Genomic DNA, 21,032 nt, shown 5'->3' with positions numbered 1-21,032 from the left:
GGACGTGACCTCTGGACTGAAGATCCTGTACCATGCTCCCTGACAGAACCATTCTCTCTCCAACCTCATAACTGGATGCAATTCCCACTGCTGAAGAGAAATTGCAGTTACCTTCCCAAGTCTACAAGAGGGAACCCCCACACCACCCAGTAGGTCTGAACTCTCCTCAGAGCCTCCACAAACCTGCTGTCTACCAATACCTATCTATAACTGTTCTGATAAATATCTGACTTCCCTTTCCCCCCGACCCCTTAAAAATCCTACATTGAGGCCTTACAGAGTGAGAGAAGAGAAACAGCGTCCCAAGCTTAGGCTTCCTTCAGCTACTATGAAACTATTCAGGGGACTATTAGAGGAAGATCTCTACCACAAGTATTATAACCCTTGGCCTGTCACAATTACCCCAGTATGTCAACTCCTGCTATTGGGTAGGTTAGACACAGATTGTCCAGGGACCAGGTAAACCACTGCATCTGCATTGTTTAAAAATTAACTCAAGCCGGGCGTGGTGGCGCACGCCTTTAATCCCAGCACTCGGGAGGCAGAGGCAGGCGGATTTCTGAGTTCGAGGCCAGCCTGGTCTACAAAGTGAGTTCCAGGACAGCCAGAGCTATACAGAGAAACCCTGTCTCGAAAAACCAAAAAAAAAAAAAAAAAAAAAAAAAAAAAATTAACTCAAGGCACGCTGCCCCTCAGTTTCCCATCCTCTCTGAGTAGGTGCAGAGAAACCACAAGTGGCATGTCACTCACAGTTATATAACCTAGTCTGGAACTTTCAGAAATATATAGAGAAAAGTTCCCTTATTAATACCCAAGCGCACCTGATGTTAAAAATAGTATGAAATCCCACACATTCCTGGAACGAGTCTCGGCTGTCTATGCTGCAGCGCTATCCAAACAGCTGAAGTCCCTATTGCCTATGGACATGGGGCATGAATGTCACACACAGTGCTCAGCCTTCCCACCACCACAAAGGTCTCACATCAGGTTCCCTCGAACACCTGTTCTCTCTTGGGTTGGGCTAATATTCCTATTACATTTATGTTCCTGAGGGCCAGACATTCAGGCCCTGCTGCTCCAAGGGGCTGCCAATAGACAGAAAGGCATTCCACACTGAGTCATTCCATGGCCAGAATCTTGGCTAGAAAATGAGAAATACAGGGGGCAGGGGGGAATTTGGAAGAAGCCGTTCTCCTTTCTGCTGTGGGCTTCATGCGCAGAGTAAGCTTCGGTTTCAAAATGCACTGCATCCCACATCTTTGTGTGTGTGTCTGCTATGTGTACCAATGCACACACACACAAACACATGAAGGCATGTAAAGGCTAAAGTAGGATATTTAGCAGTCCCTGCCTCTGTCCCCTGAGACAGGGTCACTGAACCTGAAGCGAGGCTGGCACTGAACAAGCCCTAGACTTCGTGGTGCTGAAGCTGAGGGGAAGCCTGTGAGCGCCCAACAACTTCCGCACACGTTTATTGGGAGAGCTTGATTGCAGAGGCGAAAAGACCCCGAGCCCAGAACTGGTGCTGCTTATATAGGCCTAGGAGGGGCGTGTCTCACACCCGGATTGGTTATGCTTTCTACCTCATTTACATATCTACATCCGATTGGTTATGTTCTCAGTACTTCACAGTACCTCATTAACATACCTCATTTACATATCTACACCCGATTGGTTATGCTCACTACCTCATTTACATGCCCCAGGCCAGGCAGTGACTGGGTAAAACTCTACTGCACATGCGCACATTGGTTGTTTACCCAAACATGCGTGGTGGCCAGCGGTAGCCAGCGCCACCTTGTAATGACATATGTGGCTTCCCACCTAAGCCCATTGTCATACTCAGCTTGGCAGGTGGTGCTGGGAACTTGAACTCAGTCCTCACACCTGTACAGCATGTGCTCTTTCCTCCTGAGCTACCTCTCCAGTGCCATAGTCCATTTTCTTTACTCTCTCAAAGATAAATACAAACTACACAAGCTTCATTGTGGAGTAGCATAAGCAAACCCTGGATGGCCATGAAACACACTAGACCAGGTGCATAGCGGGTGCTCAACAGTCAGGTCGATGTGGACCCTGGCCCAAGCCTCTGTAGAACTCACTTCTGATGCTCTGCGATTCTGTGCGTGAGACCTGAGTACTTTGCTTCTGCCTCGACAATAACTCCAGAATGATAATATGCACCACACAGAGGTGCTGTTAGGAGTAAATGAGATAACCAATGTGGTACTTAAGCTAGTGCTGGGGAAAAATAAGTGTCTAATGGATGTCTGCTATGATTACTTCCTACAAACATTACTAAACTCACAGAACGCAGGAGGGATACAAAGATTCCGTCTCATGAGCCCGTTCCAATCAATCAGACAGAACTGCATAGCCTACTGTGCAGAGAGAAATCTAAGAGCCGCCGTCAGAGCAGAACACGGCCAGAGGTCTAGGAGTTTGGTCAGCCTTGACCAAGGTCAAGCCTTCTGAAGAAGGGCTGAGAGGTGACCAGCCCACATCTTCACCTGCAACTGCTTTCCAGAACTCTGGTGACATAATCAACACAAATAATAATACATTGCACACTGAAATGAAATTAAAATGTACATTAACTAAATGATAGCTTAAATGTGCTAATTGCTCATTTTTCTTTAAGAAGGAATTAAAATGATGGCAATTCTCAACAGGCAGCTCAGCAGCCTGCATATGAAACGAGATGGAAATTTCCTTCTCGTGGCCTCTGCACAGAACTCCAACCAAGTTCACAGAAAACACAGTGGTTTTATAACAATGTGTGATATAGTCTAAGTTCCTAGAATCTTACACCATGAAAGGCATTTTATATATATATAAAGGCCGAATTCCTTCCTCCTAGGTGTTACAGCTTATTGGGAAGCAGGCTTTGCTCTAGAAAGAAAGGAGAAGGGAAGAGTTACCCCTCAGGGTCAGCGCCTGGCACCCACGGGTGCCCGCCCTTCAGGAAAGACACTGTGTTGGCAGAATTAAAGTCACCCATCAGTTCTCACAGCTCCACTTCCTCACCAAGTCAGACTCAGGCTTGACACATAGGTGAAAGGAAGGTGAGAACAGCCTCCCACTCCCCCCACTGATCTTCTCCAAACATCACAGAAATTAAAAACAAATGAACCCCACAACCTCACAATGGGTCTCACCTAAAACACCCAAACCAGAAGAAAAGAAACCAAGGAGAAAAGAAATTACCCAGCAGACTAAGGGGACAAGGTGCAGGCATGTTTGTCAGAGAATCCTCTGGACATGAGGGTGTGGCCACAGCACTCAGGAGTTAGAAGTGAGAGGGACAACACAGTACAACACTGTCTGGGAAAAAACAACAGGTTGAGGATGTAGCTTACTTAGCACAGTTTAATCCCCAGCACTCAAAATATATATGTATGCATATATGCATATAGATGTATACTTACGCGTTCATATATTAACAGCTCAATATCAACATTGCCAGCATTCGAGCATGCCAGGGCACACTTGTGGAGAACAGGGTACAACCTCGGGAGTTGGTTCTCACTTTCTAGCCTGTTGAGACAGGACCACTCTAGCCACTTCTGATCTGCACTTCATGCACCAGGGCAACTTGCCTGCTAGCTTTCAAGCAATCCCACTTCAGCCTCCCCCTTCACTGTAGGGATGCTAAGACTGTAGATGCAGGGTACAACGTACAGCGTTTACGGTGGGTTCCAGGGACTGAACTCAAAATCCTCAGGCTTGCATGTTTTAGCACCCCCCACCCAACACTCTGACACCTCCCTGACCCTCACTGACAGAGGAAGCACAGGAATGTGACATAGGAAGACTCTCAGTGACTGTGTGCCAGTAAGGGTGAGCTGGGCAAACAAAGGCTAACTCGAAAGACTCCTCTAAAGCTACTGGCTTTACACATGACGACATCTCTGCTTTCCCAAATGGTGAACTGATAACCTACAAGATTGTGGGTGGGAAATTCCCACAGACTAAAATCTTATCCCAGTGCCCACCACAAGTACACTGACCTCTTGACAGAGAGGGAAACGATAAAATCCTGGATTTAGCCAAGAGATGCGTGTAGGTGTCAAATGAACAAAAGCTACCCAATAGATTAAAAGTTTATTCTAAAGCAAATTACTATGTCTAGAAAAATGCTTATATAACCCCACAAGGGGCTTCCAGAAGAATGGGGAATACCTGCAATAGAAACACAGTTCTCCTTTATTATAAAGTTGGGTCATATTCTCATTCCTAGCCTAATTTCCTATATCATAAAAACCTATATTCAACTTTATAAATAGCATATAGCAAGAAACATAAATTTAGTTAATGCAGAGATTTAACAGATTTTTTTTTAAATGAGCGAGAAACGGCTGTTTCAGAGCAAGTATCAGAAAGGGTTCTTTCTTTGAAGCTATGTTTTTCCCTCTGACGCCACCTCCTTGGGGACATAACTAGAGAGAAATAAATTTCACAGCTAATATATATGAAGTAACATGTTTAACATTATCCTATGAATTTATATCTACCTACACCCATATAAATTTATTCCACATAAACTATCGCCTCCAACAGAATTCATTAAAATAACGCTAGCGCTTCTGAATTAAATGCAATCTTCTAATTGGAATTTAATCTTACAATAGTAGTCGGTGGGTTTTCTTTTTTAATTGACAAATGGAATAATTCATTCATGAGCTTCATGGTTCCTTCTGAAGGACATAACAGCACATTTGACACGGGTTGGCTGGTCACTGCCGAGAGGCTAGAGGATCCTTCACGGCTGTCCTGCTTCTGCTAGTGAGTGGGATGGGATGGACACCGTCCACGCTGAATAAACGCGTTGCTAATATATTCCATTATTTCCATGAAAATGTCATGTTAATTTCTGATCTTCATCAAGCCAGACAATGGCTTCTATCATTGGCCATTAGCCAATTAGCTATGTGGAAAATATTCCACCAATTACATTCCTTGTATTAGGTTAGGGACTGGAGAGAGAGGCAAAATAAACGTGTTGAAAATACTCGGGAGATAAAATTTAAGTTGACACTGTCTCCGCATGCTGGAGCCCAAGTTATACAATCTGATAGGCAGCTGCCAGTGCTTATAAATGCTTATTAAATCTCGCTTCTCTTTATGGCATGAGCGAAGATCTGTATTTTTACCAATATTAGCTTCATTGTGTTATGAAAGAGACCAAAATACTTAAGATCATTCTCTCCAGCTTATAAGACATATTATATAGTTTATTAAATTGTTAAAATTACTTTTCAAAGTCAAAATTTCACAAACTGGAAGTTTAAGCACAACCAAGTGGCTTGGCCGAAGTTGACATGCTGCAACCCAAGGTGGCCCAGAGTGGGAGGGATGTGTCGGCTTGCATTCCTTTCTCAGACCTCTGGCAAGCTGCATGCATCTTCTCCTGAAATGTGAATGGCTGTGACCCCCTCCCGAAATAATTTGTGAAAGAAACAAATTAAAAAAAGAAAGCCGGGCATGGTGGTGCACGCCTTTAATCCCAGTACTCCGGAGGCAGAGGCAGGTGGATTTCTGAGTTTGAGGCCAGCCTGGTCTACAAAGTGAGTTCCAGGACAGCCAGGGCTATACAGAGAAACCCTGTCTCGAAAAGCCAAAAAAAAAAAAAAAAAAAAAAAAACCGAAAGAAAGAAAGAAAGAAAGGGAGGGAGGGAGGGAGGGAGGAATGGACAGAATGGGAAAAAATGTGACTGTTCTTAAGTTTTACTTAAAAAGCAAAGGATGCCCAGATTCACAAAGTACACAGCCTCTTGCCTGATTTGAAGTGAGGCGGATTTGTATTTTGCAAGTTTCTACTTCTTTGCAAGACCAAAGTTAAGAATGTGATGAGAAAGATCAAAGAGAAACTGAAACTAGGAAGATGGCAAAGTCGGTAAGGCACGTGCAAGGCAAGCATAAGGGCATGTGTTGAGGTCCCCAGCCACCACGTATAAAAGCTGTACTTGTAATCTTAGCTCTAGGAAGATAGAAACAGACTCAACAATACTAGCCCCTTCTGTAAGCTCCAGGCAAGGAAGAGACCCAGCTTCATAAAAACAAGTGGATCCTGTGTGAGGCTGACCCAGGAGGTTGTCCTCTGGCCTCAAAGAAACAGAGACAGACAGACAAAAAGACAGACAGGGAGATACACAAATATACAGACAAACTGAACAAAAACAAGTAGAAACCTCATGAACAATGTGAACAAAACCCATACACCATGTTATGCTTACAGTCTGGCCAGACGTGGAGAGAGTTTAGTGGTAGGGACAGTACAAGGCCAGAGCACAGCCTGACAAACAAGCCAGAACCTCTGCCATCCCTGTCAATCCTCTCAGGAACACTATGCAAATCCAGACTGTTATTATCACATTTATTAATAACCATGGCTAGCTGCCTATTAAATATGCAACAGACTTAGCCCCTCTTCACTCCCTGCCTCAGACAGGGAATGACATCAACTAATGTTTCACAATCACACCAGGTAAACAGGAACCAACTCAGAGGTTTGCCAGGTGAGTGGGGGTCTTAAAGAACCACAGCCCACAGACAGACAGCCTCTCTTTGTGTCACAGGCACTGTTCAGTGACAACCCAGATTCAGGACATTACCCATCTTCTGACCCTAACAATTCTGCTTTGATGATCTCTGGGCAAACCTTTTATCTCAGTTTCATTCCCCTGCACTTCGATGTGCCATTTGAACAGCCCACCCCTGTGACTCTGACCTGCCTCACCATAAGGACACATTCCAGGAAATGCTTCATTCAGAACAAGAGTTGATGATGAGACTAAAGACTCCAAATGATCAGCTATCTTTTGGGTACTCAGTAGACTGTAAGAGGCACAACACTATGAAGGAGGTGACTCTGAAAGGGCTTAATGCAGCACCTAGGCAGGACAAGTCACCGCATCACAGAGAATTCATCCTCTACTGGGCCTCAAAGCACACTCAGGGCACAGCGGACGTAGCAGAACAAGTTCTAGCTCACAGGGCCTCTACTTCTTACTAAAACCACAGCCACGGGACGTTCATTGCAGTCTGAGAAACACAAGCTAACACTGCTATTCAATAGGGCCTCATGGTAGTTTTTGATTTGTTTTTTTGTTTTTGTTTTTGTTTTTTTTCTTTTTCCTCAAAGAAGCATTTTCCATCACAGTCCTTCTGACTGATTTTTCCGACAGTCTTAACAACTGAAATTGACGAGCAAAAATAAGCCGAGTATTCAGTAAACCAATTCATGTGGTTTTGTTCAATTTCATACAACAATTTCATGACAGCGAGACTGAGTCAGACTCTCAGTACTGAAGTCAGGGGTGACAAGTAAGAGGCTGGGCTCTGTCACATTTCAAGAACTTCAGAATTCCAGTCATTTCTATGGATTCTCCAGACAGATTCAAGCTTTATTCTCAACTCTACCTGTGAGTGTACCTAACGTGTGCCATCTGCTCCCCATCTATAGGCCATGCACCAAAGCCTGGCGAAGGGCTCTTGCTCTGGACACCCTGTATAAGGGAGGGAACCCCAGACCTGCCTAGGGACCCCCACAATGATCCCACTGAGCTCTAACACCCCATGACTCCACTGGGCATTTTTTAACTGTACCATGGACATCATCACCTTTTGTTTAGCATTGATTATTTGCCTACTTCTTGACAATGAAAGAAAAACTACTGCACAGACAGTAACAGGATGATATTTTCTCCCTGAAAAGTATGGCCAGTCTGATAAGAAACAGGAAAGCCAGCAGGCTTCTGAAGGACAGGACAGTTTAAGCAGTGGGCCTTGTCTAACACTGGGAGAAACCAGAGGTTTGTCAGCATGCTACCGGGCTGTAAAATCTACAACCATCTGCCCCCGACACCTGGGTGCCTGACAGTGTTTTCAAGAGACTCTCATCACCAGAAGACATGTCCTGACAAGAGAAAAAAGTTGAGGACCAATTCCTATGTCTACTTGTAAAGAAGTCCAGGGACCTCAGCAGCCGGCTCAGACTGAGTGGGCTTTGGCAGTGCTGTTTGTACATGAAGAGGGTTTGAGCAGGCTCCCAGAACCTTCTTAGTAGAGACACCACCTGACCCATTAACATACTTTGTACAGAATACAGGGAATCAAAGACAAGAGATATATACCAGTCAGTTCATTATTAGTGAAGTTTGAATATGTGATCTCTCTGACCTACTATGCTTCTCCCCATGATGCATGTTTTAAATACAGTTCCATTCATGAGATGAGTTTATGCCAATGGTCCTCAGCACCTCAGTAAATATCTGACAATAAGTTGCTCCCATAAATTGGCCCTATTCTGGGACAAAATTAGCACAAGATGCCAGACATTCCTCCACAAACATCTCCCTCAATAAGCTACTGGGTGTAAGGGCGGGTCACAATTATTCTTTATTACAGGGGAAGCACTGGCTTCTGAGGAACATGGTAGATCATATCAAATATGGGAAGTATGTATGACAGGAAAGCATCATGTTCCTTCGAACGTGACACCAAATGACCTGATGAGGCCGGTGACCGTGGTAAAAGTCCCCAAATATTTTTAGGAGAATTGCCGAGAAATCAAACCTTTCCACCCTTTGGCTTTCTCAGGAGCCCATTATGTGAGGGTTGAGGACTAGGATGCTGTCCAGGAGGAACCTGGAACTCAAGATGAAGTAACCAGAGCCTTACTGCAGCAGGCCTCGTGTTACTGTGGAGTTATGACAGGACTCAAAAAGCAAGCACTCAGACACTGGTGCATTCGTTCCAACATTTCAAATGCCCACACCTCAGCTTCTTATTAGAACCAGAAAGATGAGCGAGAAAAGCTCCCCTAGTCCTTCCTCTGAGTTCACTAAGAATTATCCCAAAGGGTTTAACCATGAGATCAACACAATGGTGTGTCCCTGCTCTCAAAACATGGGAATCTCCCTGCAGTGGGCTGCTGTCTTCACTAGCTTGCTTGCTTGCTTGTTTTTTTCTTTTCTTGTGACTTTCCAGAGAATAGTCACCAACTTTCACTCACCCTTTAGGCTAGCAGGCATCACACCCATCCGCTCATGGTTGACCGCAAGGCAGAGAAGGGAGCACAGCCCTCACCATGGCCGAAAGGGTTCCCTCGGAAACCAGGAGAGTCAGCAGAAGCTCCTGGGACGCTGCAACACAAGAATATTTTTTACACATAACTAAGATGTAACTTCTAAAACCACTACTTCCTTAAACTTGCAAACAACAACATAGACACCCCTCTAGAGATGGAGGAAACGCCATTCTGACAGAGTGGCTACAGCAAGCTCAAGGCTCACAAGCAGGGGCTGGAAACTGGCTTTCAAAGCTTTACATAGGCCATTATTTTTTTTTTAAATCTTGTTTTTGTTTTTGTTTTTTCCTGAGACAGGGTTTCTCTGTGTAACTTTCGCTGTCCTGGAATTCACTCTGTAGACCAGGCTGGCCTAGAACTCAGAAATCTGCCTGCCTCTGCCTCCCAAGTACTGGAATTAAAGGTGTCCACCACCACTGCCTGGCCATTCTATCATTTTTTTAAAATAGCTCAGAATCTCAAATGCACTATGTCCTATCAGAAAGGGTCTGGGTAATATGAAACCATGTTAACTTGAATCACATATATAAAAGCACCTTTTCTTGTTAGATACCGCTCTTTGCTAAAGGATGAAAAAAAATCATGCAAAAAAATGTTAAAAATTAATGATTTAAAATCATTTGAGATGATAATAATCTTTAGAAAGAAAACTAATACGAGAAAAAGTTATGATCCTTTATGTAAAATAATTCAATTTTCATCTTCAGATGGCCTAGAGTTCTGCAAGGATTACACTCACATAGGTATTTCCCCTGAGAGAGAAGATACACTGTACTGTACTGATTGAGGAGCTTCAGGTCTGCCCTCAGAATTGTCATTGCTGAACTGCATGGCCCTAGAGACCCTTTTAACATCTTGAGACTCTAGCCCTGAGCTTACCTACCTCCTCCTACTGTTCTTTGCCTCTCTATCATAAAGCATAATTATTTTTAAGGAACTTCAACTATTAGCTTCTCCTTTAAACATCATGATTAAGGGGTTTATGAAATGAATCACTCTTATGTCCAACTGTCATCAACACCAAAGCTGGGCTGTGGGCAGAATGTTGCAAGCAGTAAGAAAGACTTCCACTCTGGCGTGAGGCCCTTGTACTGTTAACCTGGCACTCAGTAGCAAACTGCATTCGCGGGGTATCCACAGGCGGCTTCCCTTCCTCCCCAGACCACAGCACCAACTCCAGAGAAACCATCTCAGGGTATTCCAGACTGAATCTTCTTGACCTTTGGAGATGGTAGCACTGAAAGCTGTTCAAAATGCAGACAGCGGGCCCTGAGACTACAGGAGCTACAGTAACTACAATAGACCATACTAAAACCAAATGACAAGTCCTGTATTCCAGTTGGCACAAATATCCTTGAGTCCCTCAAAGTATTCTCCCAAATTTAGATAAGTTCCCAAAACTAGGGACTCTACCTCACATAGCAAAAAGTCATATGCTAGGCTAGTCCCTCATTCTCTGAGTAAAATCCAAGCACAGTTTAAAGAGTCCTACATAATCTGCTGTCTCAAATTCCCTGATATGGCCTCAAACTACCAATTCACCTCCTCACTGCTATCAAGGCAGAGCTTCCTTCTGCTCAAAATGAGCCATGGGTCTAGTGACCTTATTAGTCCAATCCCCTCAAACCCTACTACTCTACTCCTTATTGGGGGGAGGATTTAAAGGGGAGGGGATGTCTTCCTCATCTCTGAGTATTATGGGTGTAAGGCACATAAAGAGACTGTCCTGACCAATATTGTAACCATAATGTTCAATTTGCCTCCTCAAGAACTGCTGGCATTATTTCCAAACCTTTGCCTCACTTATTCAACCTGTGTTCCTCACTAGACTATCAGCCCCATGAGATAAAGGCTTTGTCCATCCCTTCAAAACTCCCAGAAAAGCACTGCCACATAAATGTTAAGTCAACAAATCACTCAAAATTAATGAACAAGCATCTCCTAAAATATCGCTGCCACTGATGGTCATCCAGGTAGAAAACACCGTCTCAAGGACGTCACAGTTCTTCTTCCATTTCATAAAATCTGTGTTACAGGGCCAGAGAGACAATTCAGAGGTTAAGTGGACTGGCTGGGCTTTCAGAGACACAGTTTGGGTCCTAGCACGCACATGGTGGCTCACAATTCTATGTAACCACAGCTCTAGGGAATATGACACCTTCTTCTGGCCTGTGTAGGCACCAAACATGCAATCTATAATAATACACATGCAGGTAGAACATCCATACACACAACATTGTATTATAAAATGTCTAATATAGATACCAAGGCCCAGAGAATCCCAGTTTATTTTGAGAAATGTAGACTTGATCAAGTCACTTCCCAAATACAGAATCTCAGATCCTGAAGCCTGACGCCATCTTCTGAAGCAGGCTGGGACAGCTGAAGAAAGACACTTCACCTCTCTTCAAGGAAACCTCCTTTTTAGTATAGGAAGCATAGGGGCTTCGGTCAAGCCCCCCATCACCAGACACAGAGCACACAGCAGGGTTTATGGCACATCCACTGCCACAAACAAAAGCACTTCTTTCCTCCCAGAAGAATTCCAGAATTGTTGAGGAGGAGGAGGAGGAGGAGGGGGGGGGAGGAGGAGGAAGAGCAAGAGGAAGAGCAAGAGGAAGAGGGAAGAGGAGGAGAAACAGCAGCAGCAAAGGAAGATTAAAGTTACTCTTGTCTTTGATTCCAGAACAATTTCAGAAGCCCAGAGGCACGATAGCGCCAGTGAACGGCAGATGGGGAGGGGTTAACCACAGGAAGTTTCTGGTCAGTTGATTCCTTTCTAAAGGAACTGTTTTCAGTGAGTTTTAGAAGGAATTAGAAACTGGGATAGAAGTCCAATCCCTACTAAAAAGAACCTAGGGCTAGGCAGCAAGGGACTGGCAAAGCAGAGTGCAGACAGGGCCCTAAGTGACTCCGGTAGCTTTCCAGTCAAGTCACCTGTGGGTCAAGCCACAGCCTGGGACTCTGGGACTCTACTCAGCAACTCTGACCTGCATCACTTAAAATGCAGAAGAATAACTGGGAATAACCAAAAATAAAAGACCAAGTTCCACTGTGGTTTGTGGGACAATTCTGTTGGGTTTTGAGATGATTTGTTGAGCGTCCGACATAGAAACTCTCCACTTAGCTCTGGAACTAACTAAAAACACTTAACTGTTCTGAGCCCCAGAAATGGGGAGAGAAAAAAATACAGCCACCGTAGAAAGACAGATATCCAAGTAAATTATCCAGAACACTGCCCAGAGGCAAAAGCTGTCTACCTAGAATTGTATACCCAGAAAAACTATCTTTCAAAACAGAAGGAAAAAAGAGAGCCTTTCAGACTAAAGGGGACTTATCACTTCTTTATAAGGACAATCTGAGAGATTAATGGCAAGCTAAAAGAAAATTAGTTCAAAGGTTGGTTCTTTGATTTCAGTATGTAGAGGCATGCTACAATGGCAGAGGGGCTTGAGAGGGGCACACAAATGCACTCACAGAGCCAAGGGGAGGACTCAAAAACTTAAATATATATGTATATGTGTGCACACATGCTCTCACACACTCATGCAGACACACATTTGCACACAAGTGCACACATACACACCCCACTGTACCAGGCTTCCCTCTCAAGCGCATTTCTTCTTCCCTCACACTGTAATATGACAGTCATGGAAGCCAGGGGCAGCCCATTCAGACTGAGGTAGCAGCCTCAGAAGCAGAACCCTGCACTCCACGCAGACCTTCTCCATCACCCCATTTCTACTAGACACTCCAGGTAACTGCAGCTCACTGCATTTCTCTCTGAGCCCTGGGCCAAAGCCCTTGGAGCTCAGTCCTGGGCAGTTTTGGCTGCAAGCCCCAGAGGCATTGTTCTCTTCCACTCCCCTAGAGCCCCACAGTGGCCCAGGCCCAGGAGGTCAGCTGTAACAGGGCTCCAACTTGCTAATCAAGAGCTGCAATAAATTAAAAAGCCCATTAAAATATTTTAGAAAGAGCCTAGAAGTGCTCAAACATTAATTGTGCCATATTCAATCTGTTTTCCTAGAGATCTGAAAAGCCAGATTACCACCCTGGGGGTCATTAGAAAGAATGAAGCTTTCTCCCTTTTCCATTTACATATTTAAAAATGCATGCATCCTGGCAGTGGTCAGCAAGTCCTTTCCAAGGCTTTGCAAGTCCTGTGGCTACTTCCAAATGCCACTGTCTAGCCACGCAGAAGGGAGGAAGCCCATGGGAGCCTGCCTTGTTTTGTTTTGCAGTTTCATTTGTTTTTTAAAGCAAAAGAGCCAAAGCCCAGGGCCCTTGGTTGCAAAACAGCTCTGGGAAAAACAGGTAGAGGCAGCAACAAAACAACAGGGATGTTTTCTTGTTTTGTTCTCCCTGTTTATTCTCCCCTGAAGCAATCACTGCTTGGTACAAAAGTCTGCAGGGAGCTGGGAAGAGCAGCTGCGGTTCCCTGGAGGCCAGGACCCGGCAATCAAGTTGTTTACCAAACACTGCCAGGCACCGGGAAAACAACAACAGCTCGGGTCGGGTTTGCATCTATTTTTCAAAAACAACCTCCCAAAGCCTGGGTTGCCCGGGAACCACCCTGCATGGCTCTGGCTGAGAGGAGAAGGGGGAAATGAAAGGCCCTGGCTGCACTGACTGACTGCCCGCCTGCTTGCCTTGTCTCCCCCAAGGTCTGCATGTAATCAGGATTCCATTTCTACTAAAGACAGTCTATCCGGAAAGGGAGGACTGTGGGCCAGCAGAATTGCAAGCAGTGTATTCATGCATGAGGCATTTCCAAGCTTACATTCCAGTGAGGCTCTGTCCATAAGCCTCCAGGGGTGGTTTTCCATTTTGATCAAGCAAGAGGGTCTACTCGGGGCTTTCTAAAGCACGGGTCCTAGCTGTTTATTCAGGAGGTTGCTCTAACACAGGGCCAGGGAATGTCTAGAAAGTTCTTAAGTGATGGTGGTATTCCTGACGAGAGTCTCGTCTGTGAAGCCAGACGCCCCTCTACTTATCCCTGAGGAAGATTAGGAGCTATGTTTTCTACTCAGAACTCTTGTGAGTGGCCCAGCAGGGAGAGCAAGACAGAGTAATATGCAGAGATGTTTCCCAAAGGAGACACAGTGGTGGGTCTCTATTGGCTTTCCAGGTTGTCTGTCCAATACTTCCCACCCTGGTCTGGGTCCAGAGGTTCCCTTTGGCTTCTAGTTGGGTTTAACCAATGACAGGTATTATCTCTGTAGTATAAGAAGTCAGGACATTCATTCCCCTAGCTCTGGCCCTGCTGGGCACTGCAGGTTGACGAAGCTCCTCTCTGACTGGGCACAATTCCTGCCTGGTAGTCAATACCAATTACTGCTCCCCTGTACAGGCTGAGACCCACCCTGTCCTTGTCCCTTCCGCTTTACAAGAAATAACAAGCCATCCATTTCCTTCCTTCCAACCCTTGACTCAAAAGTTTTATTCAGTATACAGCCTGGGTTTATGAATGCAAAATCTACAAATTTGAAACACACAGGCCACATGGTTAGCTATAAATCCAACCAGAGAGTGAGAGGGTTTCATGAAACGTGTAAATCAAATTAGTAAGACCTCGAGTCCCTTGACCAAGGACATCTCAGTTTCAGACCCATTCCTTCCGCCCCCCAGGTGCTACAGGAGTGGGCCCATGAGTCTAAACCCTTATACAACCTGAGAAGCAAGCCTGCCAGAGCTGCAAGCCTGCACTAATTTACTAACTTCTTTCCTTTGTTGCAAATGGCACCAAAATAGAAAAGGAACAGAGGTGGGCGGAGCAGGCTCCATCACCACTCCTGTGAATAACTTTCTGACAACAGTGAACCCAGTTCAAAAAGCACCTCGGCTGAAGGCAAAGGAAAAAAAAAAAAAAACCGCCACAAATGGCGTGCTGTCAGCTCATAAATAAAGCGCCAATCTGCCTCAACTAAGACTGCTGGGAGAAGAACAAATACTGCTCTTTTTAGGCCCGAGACAATAACTCAGGTGTGCTCTGAACTCGCAGTAAGCGAGGTCCCCGAGGTTCTGGTCCCCTAGTGAACACTGTCACCTTACCTACTCAGATGGGCCATGGCACCGATACTTGTGGCAATTAAGTTCCTAAGAACTAATCACTATTCCTGTAAACTCTACAAAGAATTCTCTCAACTCATCAGAGGGCGCACTGGTATGTTTGCTCAAAAACAAGGTTTTAAGTGAACCCTCTAGATTAATTAGATGGAGAGAAGAATATGATGTCTCCATAATTACTTTCTTCCATCACCTAGGCTTACCCAGAACTGTTCTGGCTTGTTTATGTCTCTCTTTTACATGCATACCCAAAACAATACGCAGGATGTTCCCTCTGAAATCTGAAGGCTGTTACCTCTATCCCTACCTGAGTTGAGACCTCCGTGTTCAACCTAGGCCCTCTTCAGAGAGAGGCAGAGCAGCATCCCACCCTCCCGAGCCCTCTGTACCTCTCAACACTCAACACTCACACCCCCAACCCACCCCAAACCAGCATCCCAGTGGAAGCAGTCTTGGCTTTTTTCCTCAAACATGTTCCTCTTTTTATGAAGCCATGTTCACACTGGCACATAAATAAAGGAGAAAGAGCTGGAGCCTTTGGCGCCTCTACTGAAGCTAATTTAATGCCCCTCCCTTTTCTCAGCCTCCATGGAGGTGCCACAGGAAGATTCTAGTACTCTTCCACACCGTGATGCCTAGATCCAACCAAACCCTTGTTCCCGTGACCCCATGCAATGACTGCTGCCCCCCAGGTCAGCCATACAGCATCTACCTTCCAATGTGAAAGGCATCCTACTAGATACATCTCCTAGGGATCTTCTTAGAAGCCTTGCAGTTTCTGTCTATCTGCTGTCTTTCAGGTGGGCACCAGATGGTCCCACCATCTGACAGCCAGGTCAAGGCTCAAGCAGGTCTGACAAACAGGAAACAAGGCACTCAGTGACTCCAGGCTTACTCATCCTGGAAGCTCCAGCACATTTTCAAAGCAGTATCTAGTGCAGTATCCAGGAGAGTCGGCTGTACACTTGACTTTGCTTCATCTTAGCTGTGCCACTCAGTGGGTGTAACCTGGAAGCTCCTTTTTGTCTGAAAACTGGAATGATGTTTATCTCAACACTGTAGGTTTATCTTATTGCTATGAGTTTCAAAAAAATGCACCCCCTCGGCACAGGTGCCATGTATGGGGCTTTGTTCCCTTATAGGTGCAGATGGGTTTGGAAGAAGTCATTGGATTCTGAGAGTTCTGTCTTCATCAACAGTTAATCCCTTGATGGATATATATATATATATATATATATATATATATATATATATATATTACGATAGTATTGCTTGGAGTTATTAAATGTAGGTCCCAAGTTAAGGGAAGTACGTCACTGGGGGCAGGGCACGGCTCATCTCCTCTTCCTACTGTAGGTCAGGAGGGTGAGGAATTGGTTTGGCCACAATCTCCCGGTTATGCTGTCCACCCTCATCTGATGTCCATGTGATGGAACCGGCTGACCATGGACTGAATCCATGAGCTAAAGTAAATCTTATTTTCTCTGCTTTATTATATGTCTTGAGTGTTTGTCACAGCAGTGAAAGATCAGTTCATTCGGTTCACCAAAATCTCATCCACTCCCTTCCACATCTGACTCCATGGTCAGAGTCTGACCGTCCCACGTGCTTGCTCTAACCCTAAAGTCCCCAAGTCCTGAAACCTTCCTCAAATTAGCAGCTACTTCCTGCTGGGTCACTCCTCTCCAGCTAATTCCCTGAAGTTGACATCCACCACTGATATCTCAGGTAGCACTGGCTCAGACTCATCTCTGGTACCCAGGATCCTGAAAGCCATGTATGCATGACTGAGGAAGCCTCCATCCGTTCTTCAGTTTCCCATCTTAGCTTTACAGTTCCTTCATGAGAAGAGCGTGAGGCAGCAGATTATGATTCATAGTTTATACTCTACTTACACAATAGTACAGGGCACTGAGGGCCTCACATGTGATGCTCATCCGGGGCTCCTGCAGGAGCCAGGAAGAACCCCCACAAGCCTGCTTGGCAGCCAAACTAGAGAAAGTGGCCACTAATAAAACACAGAGATCTCGGGCTCAATTTCACAAGTACCCTCCACTTATGATCCAACTCAACACCACAAAGTGTGAACCCCAACCCCCCTTCCCAAGACAAGCTGGGTTTAGCTAGGCCAGCAGGGTTGCCTAAGGTTTGCAGTCTGCTGGCAGGGAAGGTGATGTCCCTGTCCCTAAGGCCCAAGGGAGCTTGAAATGACAGGCAAGTGAACACAGTGCTGGCTGCCATCTGGGTCCTTTATAAGGTTTCTGTGGTAAACATATTTGATTGGCCAGGCTTATCATAATAAAGTATTTTGTTTTGTGTTCTGTTCTCTAGACATGTTTATTTGGAGGGAGAGCTTTTTTGATAGCTAGTTTTTCACACTTTAAAATTCAAAACATATTTTTCCAGTCTGTGGTAAACAACTCAAGGTGGTAAACAAATTACATTATTTCGTCTTCACAGGGGGGTGCAGAACCTATATTTTTATTCAAATGCCTGATGGAGTCTGAAGCAAGGCTCTCCGCTCCAGGAGAACAAGAGCATTACTAATTGTGATGATAAAAAAGATACTACAGAAAAAAATAGGAATTAAAACGCTGATTCCCATAGAAGGCAGGAAGGGGCAGACATGTTTCACTGGCCCAGCTGGAACCTGGAAGGGGAAGTCTGCCACTGCACCAGAGGTAGCCACGTTAATTCTTAACAATCCTGCTTTCTGTGAAAAAGTCATGTAATTCACACAACAGCTGACAAGAAAGGGAAAATGGAACATCAGAAAGGATGGAGCAAGCAACCAGGGTCGAGGATTTGTGGCCAGTCTTTTACGACCTGTTTTGAGTGATTAAACATTAGTAAGAAGACTAGTAACTCAAATTAAGATGAAATAATGTAACGTGTTTACCACCTTGAGATGGCTTTGAACATAAAAATAACAATTCCTTCCATCACTGGAAAGAGAGAAATATAAATCAAGAAAAGGCATAAAAACTAAAACATCTTTGAGAAAATCATGGAGGCCATTGTCAAGTCCAAGTGTGCCCAGCCCAAATCTCTCTTCTAGAGAATTCTTTTTTTTTTTTTCCTTTATTTCTTGGTTTTAGGAGACAGGGTTTCTCTGTGTAGCCCTGGCTGTCCTGGAACTAGCTCTGCAGACCAGGCTGGCCTGGAACTCACAGAGATCTGCCTGACCCTGCCTCCTGAGTGCTGGGATTAAAGGAGTGTAACACCATCTCCCAGTTTCTAGAGAGTTCTTTGTGTTGTAATATTCCAATCAGAAACAAAAAGATATCTTATCATAGGGTGTTGGAGTTAATTACAAATTACTTGAAAGAAAAAAAGAATAGATGCAGAAAGTCTTTGATTAAACAAATACTCTCAACCCCTAACGTGGTTCATCAGTTTAAGTCGAAGTTAAGTCAAAACACACAAAAAACCCAAAAAACAAAAACAAACAAACAAAAAACCAAAGCTGAGAAAACGGCTCAGTTAATAAAGTAGTTGCTATCAAGCATGAGGACCCAAGTTCAATCCCTGGGATCCCCTGGGTGGGTGGGAGGACTTGAGGAGAGGACCTAAAAACAGGCAGGAGGAGGCAGGAGCAGGTTGATCTCTGAGTTCGAGGCCAGCCTGGCCTACACAGCTCAATAGTTGAAAGCACTAGCTGCTGTCCCAGACTCGGCATTGATTATCAGCATACACACACCCTCTTCTGGCCCCACAGGCACCAGGCACAAACATGGTGGAAACAAAACACTCATATGTGTATAATAAAAATTCCTAGTAAAACTTTGTAACAATAACAACAACAATAATAATAAAGCTGGGGGTAGCAGCATGCGCATGCGATCCCAGTACAAGGGATGTGGAGAGAGGATGATCCCTAGGACTTGCTGACCAACCAGTCTACCTGCATCAGTAGGCTCCAAGTTCTGTGTGAGATGATGTCCCAGCAAATAAGATGTAAAGAGGTTGAGACGAGGGCTGGAGAGATGATGGCTCAGAGTTGAAGAGCACTGACTGCTCTTCCAGTGGTCCTGAGTTCAATTCCCAGCAACCACATGGTGGTTCACAACCATCTGCAATGGGATAATGTCCTCTCCTGGTGTGTCTAAAGAGAATGAGTGTACTCACATACATAAAATAAATAAATCTTTAAAAAAGAAAAAAAAAAGGTTGAAGGGGACACCTGATGTTGATTTCTGGCCTCATACACATGTGTGTATATACGTTCAAGTACACCCACACATACACAACTGAAGCCCACTAAGCTGTTGTACCACTCTATCTTCCTTAGTTATCAAGCTGTGTTCAAGCATATGTGGCTCTAGAGAGAGAAGGAGGAGGGAGGGAAGGGGAGGGAGGGAGGGAGGGAGAGAAAGAAGAAGAAGAAGAAGAAGAAGAAGAAGAAGAAGAAGAAGAAGAGGAGGAGGAGGAGGAGGAGGAGGAGGAGGAGGAGGAGGAGGAGGAGGAGGAGACAGCAAAAGGCAGAGATACCATTGCAGAGAATAATGTACAGTGCTCACAGACACAAGAATGCAAACACATAAAATGCTCTTTCCAGAGTGTCCGCATGCTGTAAGGCTGTGCCACACTGGGTTAGAAGGAACCAAGAGCCGGGCATGGTGGCGCACGTCTTTAATTCCAGCACTCGGGAGGCAGAGGCAGGTGGATTTCTGAATTCAAGGCCAGCCTGGTCTACAAAGTAAATTCTAGGACACCCAGGGCTATACAGAGAAACCCTGTCTCAAAACACCCCCCACGCCCCTCCAAATAAAAGGAGCCAAGAGTGGATGGAGGTGTTCACCATTCCCAGCATTCCTATGGAGGAAATCCATCATGGATTGCTCCTCAGCTGAATTTAGTTGGAAACAGTGGCCCACAACTGAGTATATGTCACATTACAGGAAGGACTCATCTGTCTCAGCTTTACTGATAATTCTCTTGAGATCTTCTCAAAGCTTGATAGCTTTGATAGCTTCTCAAAGCCTGGGTCCCTTCAATAGAAACACAGCATTAGTGCCCATCTTTTTCTAATGATACCAAATCACGCATCATGCCTCAAGAGGGAGGCAGCTTTTGAAAATTCTAGGCTACATCAGCCCAAGCTGATCGTGGGAGTGGTTTGGAACTGCCCCCAATAGAATCTGAGCTCCCATCCCTTAAAAGACTCAGGAATGACATTTCAAACTTAGCGGCATTCACCACGACCGAGTCATCAGACATGGGTCAGTTTTTCGTGTCTGAGCAGACAGGTGACTCAACCAAAAACGAGTTCGCAGCTAGACACTCTCTGACCCTCAACCTCTTAAGTCATTTTCCTTGGTCTTTAAAATTGAGAAAGCACATGAGTAATGAAATGGCTGAGAAAGAACTTCCAGAAAATTTCACAAACAGGACAACAGTGTAGAGATAGCCCATGGTATGCTATTGGGAAAGGAGGAGCGTGCATGCCAAGGCCAGAAGGATAGGATACGTCATTCTGCATCCCTGGATGCCAGAAGAGCTGCTGAGGACCACGTGGGTATCATTTAGGGAAGTGTCCAAGACTGACAGAGGTGAAAGACCTGTTGGCAAGAGAAAAAGAAGGGACGGCCTGGCTTCTGCTGGGGTGTTGTACAGAGAACAACCAGTGCTAGCACAAGGACACAGGAAACCCTCGCTGCAGAGCACGCCGTACTCATGCACACACATGACTGTCACCCTGCTCTTTACTATGCCTACAAGAACAGCAAAAGTCAACATCATCATTTTGCAGACAGGAAAATCCAGGTTGGAGAAGTGAGCAAGTGACTTAGCCACAGCTGTGAAGCCCAGGTCTTCTCCACTAATACTGGCTACCACGGAGGGCCAGCTTGCGGGGGGGGGGGGGGGGGAATGT

The 21,032-nt window shown here is 45.1% G+C and overlaps 1 protein-coding gene across 11 annotated transcripts in view; it reads right to left on the bottom strand.

The window, feature by feature from the left end:
- The window catches only part of Foxp1 (forkhead box P1), a 597,317-nt gene that overhangs the window by 499,535 nt on the left and 76,750 nt on the right, over nucleotides 1–21,032 (bottom strand). For 10 of the 11 annotated variants that reach the window (XM_029478340.2, XM_085840212.1, XM_085840223.1 and 7 more), the window contains one exon: nucleotides 9,017–9,146. The exons of the other annotated variant lie outside the window; for it this stretch is intronic. The gene's annotated coding sequence lies outside the window, so the exon portion shown is untranslated. The remainder of the gene's footprint in view (nucleotides 1–9,016; nucleotides 9,147–21,032) is intronic. 11 annotated transcript variants of the gene reach the window in all.

This window comes from Mus caroli, unplaced genomic scaffold (assembly GCF_978045245.1).
Source record: "Mus caroli unplaced genomic scaffold, Mus_caroli_1 scaffold_7, whole genome shotgun sequence".
NCBI lineage: Eukaryota > Metazoa > Chordata > Mammalia > Rodentia > Muridae > Mus > Mus caroli.
Note: the sequence above shows the minus strand (reverse complement) of the source record. Positions and strands in the feature narration are given on the sequence as shown.